The following is a 5,418-nucleotide window of genomic DNA, read 5'->3' on the forward strand; positions in this document are numbered from 1 at the left end:
AGAAAAGGAGGGAGGGAGGGAGGGAGGGAGGAAGGGGCTGTCCATTTTAAACTAAGGGAAGGAAAGGAGAAATACTGGGGATTGAAATGGAGCAAATTATGTTATATGCATTTATAAAAATGCCAAAGTGAACCCCATTATTATATATACCTATAATGCACTAATAAAAATATTTAAAGTTTGAATATGAAAATGAAACAATGTTCTGAAATAAAACCTGAAAGAATAATTTAATTGTTTTAAAATGAAGAGATGAGTTCAAGAACCAAAAAATCCACAATTTCGAAAGTAAAGAATAATATGAGAGAGAGAGAGAGAGAGAGAGGAAATATTTAAAAATTACCCAACTCTATATACATGAAGGGCTAACCTAGACTGGTAAGATGTTCCTGGCCTTATTTTCAGAATCTATAGATATACTACTTTGCAAAAGGGACATTTCAGTTGTAATCAGTGCTTCTAAGCTGCTAAGATTGTGGTAATTTTTTACAACATTGATATAAAGCTAATAGATGACTACATAGTATTTAAGAATGAAATTTTAGCCTACAAACATAATTTCCAAACATATAAAATATTTTTTGCTGAATTTTGTTCATTCCATCATTATTTATTATTATTTCCAGTAGAAGGTTATAAAACACCTACATGCCCATAAATGAGAATTTGTTAAGTGAATTGTGTTATACCCGTATTATGGAATGCTCCTTTATCTATAGAAAGATGTAGAGCATTCATACTGTTATGAGAAAAGATCCAAGATATTCTGTACTGCTAAATGAAATTTTAAGGCATACTTCTTTATATATAAAAAGAGAAAAAAATAAATTTATATTTACTTGTATATGCAAATAATATTTTTGAAAGACTGTAGATGGAAGTATTGATTATTGTTGCCTACTGTAGGGATGAAATTGGGTAGATGGAACTCAAAGATGAGTAGGTGATTTCTCTGCATCTTTAACCATGCAAATGCATTGCCATTTAATATATATTTAAATGACAAATGGTTAGATAGACAGATGATTGATAGATAGATAGATAGATAGATAGATAGATAGATAAATGATAGTAGACTTATCTGTGGGAGAAACCCCACCTAAATAAACTAGATAGAGAAGGATTATACCTGGACATAAAAAAAACTACATATTCATCCAAAAAGAAGAATGAGATCATATCATTTGTAGGAAAATGGATAGAACTGGAGGTCATCATGTTAAGAGAAATTAGCCATATGCAGAAAAGCAGATATTACATGTTTTGTTTCATTTGTGGAAACAACAAAAATAACTGAAAGTAGAGGAGAGACTATAAGGAAAGGGGAATAAAGGAGAAGGAGATCAGGCAGATAGAGGGAAAGAAGGGAGAGCAAAGAGGTAAATATGGAGCATGGATATGAACAAAATAAGATATGTGCATATATGAAAATATTATCAAGGTCACTAATTTGTACAATTAAAATGTGCTAATAATTATGATCTTAAAAGATAACAATATCTTCTGGATATCTCATATGAATAGTATGACACAGAGGTTCGTGATTTATAATATATTGGGGGGTAGAAAGAATAGAAAAGAAGTAGTGACAAAATAGTGAGCATTACATACTATAAAGGGCACCAGAGCAAGCCCTTTTTCTAACAGCTTGTCCTTTTCTTCAATGATGTTTACCATCTGAAATTTTCCTCTGTTCTCAGACTTTTCTTTCACTCTGAGCAGGAAGCTTCTGCCTCCACACCTTGAGAAATGTATTCAATAGTAGGGGTCATTAATACAAGAGCAGATTTTCAAACAAAAAAAAAAAGACAAAAAATAAAACAAAACATGAAACAAAGCGAGTGGTAGAAATCCAGTCCTTTCGGTTCTATGTCAGATTTTTAGAGGATCCATCCTCAATACAGGTGTAGCCTGCTGGTTACAGCACAAAGAAAGACCTGTGGAAACAGCAGTGCTGGGTAGGTCTAGAATTCTTTCAAAGCAACAGGAAACATTTAGAATAAGACTGAACAGGTAATACTGAGCATAATAGGGGGGTCTTACAGACAAAAATGCTAACTAAGCAATAAAGCCTCTTTAAACTTTGTTTGTAAAAGAATGTTGGGATCAAAGATATGCTCTGAGATTAATCTGTCAAAGTATGCAATATAGATGGGATGAGGAAGATGAGAAGCCAGAAATTTTGCAAGTAAGAGCCTAAGAGAAAGCACCACTTTTAGATTCAAAACATATTTTAGCCTTCTAAAAATTAGTAAGGCTGTTTGGCAGTTGCAATACTCACTGCTAAATCTGATTAAATCCCAAAGGCCTCTTTTAAAGGATAGATTAAAGGAAGTGAAGTAAAAAGTTAGGACCAAATGAAAGTACTACAATTTTTCAAAAAATCATTTCCAAAGGGCCATCCAGTTAATTTAAGAAACACTCTGATGCATCTATGGCTAAAATTCTGATATTTCTTATAAGAAGTGTCATTTCTAAAGTATAATTGCATAACACATTGCTAAAACAGTAATGAAAGAATTTCAGAACATCCATCAAAGACTTCGAATGTGAAATGAACAGAGTTAGTTTATGAATCCTGGGATTGCAGCATGGACATTAGACAGCACTGCCCTCTGCAGTTAAATGTATTCTACTCACAGAGACCTGTAACACTCGTTATAAACCAATGCTTCAAGCCAGATATTTTGTTATCTCATTTATTCTAGTCATCAAAATACCAGAAATATCAAAGTGTCCAGTCTGGATCCCAGCAGAAATAATTACTTATCACAGTCAAAGGTAGCATGAGAAGAAAGTACTGAGAGAACTAATCTGGTTTCATTTGCTGACTCCTGAGTACTGTACTGTATAGTTGACATTTTTATTGGTGAACAAAATTGGCAATATTACTTAATTCTTTTTATTTTTATTCTATGAAAAGATGGAATCAGACAATAAAAAAGTTGCTAAATAACTGAAGAGTTATGTCGTGATAAGTACCAAAAACCAGTAACAAAAGCAGACAGTTAAAAAAATCACAGATGAATCTCATCAAAGAAGGTAACATAGAAATGGAAACCTGAAGGATATGAGAGACCTAGATTTGTGGTCGGTAGGGAAAAATTAATGGAATGAAATGTGCACATGTCCTGAGACAGGAAAAAAGAATAGCATGTTTCAGGAATGAAAGGAATACAGTAATACCATAAAGTATCTAGTCAGTCATGAATGGGTGAGCAGGGAAAAGACAAAGAAGGATGACGACTGAAAACCACAGGGAATTATATCTGACAGATAAGCACTTAGAAGATGGGGGCTTGGTATGTTAAAATTCCACCATCCATAATAACACCCCCTAAAAATGTATTAAGATCATACACTCTCCATTAGGTGGCTGGACCCTCCCTTGTCACTGAAACTTATCACAACCTCAATCACCCAAGCAACTAAAACATTAAGACCTTCACAAAGAAAGCTTACTGGTGGCTACTCAAAGGGTAATACATTAAGAGGGAAGGAAACTGAGGCAAAAACAGGCAACACAATTTCCTAAAAATCTCCAACTCTGTGAGCACCACATCATCCTTTCTGAGAGGCAGTCCATGCAGTTCCTATGCTGTCAGTCAAAAGTCAAAAGATGGACCTGGGCATGACTCTGGAAACTTCCTTGACCCCCCAATAAAACTGGAGGGCAGGAGGAGTGGTCTGTCTCTCTCCTCCCTGAGACATCCCATACTGTCCTTTGAGAAAATCTTCTTTTCCCCTTTCTTAACCCTTCTAATTAATTCAGGCTTGTTACTCTGAACAACATGTCCAGAATCTTTCTGGCATGATTGAAAGAATCAGGGTGCAAAGGGGCTTTCACCCTGCCTCAGCTTCAAGGTGGGCCTATGCCCTGCAAAGATACCAGAGAATATTGAGGTAAAAACACAAAGACAACATAGATATGAGTAGAGACAGAGGCTAAATATTCTACTTACCTTTAGGTTCTAGTAAGAACATCAAATTTTATTTTAAATGCAATAATACCTTTCTCAAGGACTTTAAGTGAAAAATAACTTTATAGTATTCTTATTGTCTACAACTTAACAATTTAATTTTTAATTCTTTGTCTTATCTGATGTAGCAATATTAGGGAAGATGAAAAGCATGTTTATTTATAACCAGTCAATCCACAGCCTTACACTGATAAATACTGTCCCTGAAATTATGTCACTGCCCTTGCAAAGGAAGATAATTCAATGACTATTTAATTATAAATATGAGATAAAAGTCATAAAAATCGTAGGGGAAACTGGAAGTAAAAGGTCTTCACAATAATCTATCACCTCTTACAAGATGGCAAGGCCATCATGTGCTAGTATATTTGATAGACCTACCCTTAAATTGAAATATCCATAGATGGTAAGCCAATCAATCCTCTGATATTCTTATGCAATTAGGAGATGGTTTTAACATGAACCAAAAATGCTTCTCATATACTAACAAAAGAAAGGTTCAAAAATCCCAAATAATTGCAATTCTCCAACAAAGTAGCCCTTTCTCATCCATTTTTGAGGGTAAATAGCAGTTCCATTTTTATAGACTAAGAGGAGGGAAATAGAACTTTCAATTTTTTTTCCTAAGAAATCCAATTGTTACTCATTTTGAGCCTATTTCCAGCCTTTCTCCTTTAACTGGAAGGAAAGAGATGGAGAATTCTGTTCACTAACTTATGCAGGACCACTGTTTGGCAGTTTAAAACAATTCTTCAGTACTATCCATGATACAGCTCCACAGAGAGAGAAATTTGTCCCCCTTAAAAAATGACACACTAAACATTTCTGTTTCTTGCTGCAGAATTAATGAACTTCTTAAGGATGTCTTGAATTGACTTAACTGCCCCAGCACTTTGAAATTATTCAGATTTCTTAGTCCAGGAATTCATAGTTTCCAAGTACCTGGAAGAAATGAAATCATAAAGAGAATATCCACAGATAACTAAGAATTTCCAGCTGCTGACAAAATCCACTGATACAAAAAACCAAATGAGATTAATATATTGACAATATGCCCTACACTTTATGCACACAATTATCTATGTCACTCCTTACACATCTGTTGTGCTTTTTATTTTTATGTTAATATAAATGGCAGAGCGGCACCATGTACTACTACCTTTCATACAGCAATAGCCTAAAAATGGCTCATGAATATTAAGTTCACTTGCCAAACATCAGTATGGGTGTATGTGTATTTTAGATTAACCGTCCCAGAGTCTACATAATGATCAGAAATTAAGTGATAGTTTAGACCTAACAAGCTATCAATACTTGCCCTGAATTACTGTCTTACCAGAAATGGAAATACAGCAATTAGTTAATTTTAGTTTAAAGACTGAATGATTATCTAATGCAATGTAAGAATACTTTTTTTTTTTTTTTTTTTTTTTTTTTT

The sequence above is a fragment of the Marmota marmota genome, unplaced genomic scaffold, assembly GCF_001458135.2.
Source record: "Marmota marmota marmota unplaced genomic scaffold, marMar, whole genome shotgun sequence".
Classification (NCBI taxonomy): Eukaryota; Metazoa; Chordata; class Mammalia; order Rodentia; family Sciuridae; genus Marmota; species Marmota marmota.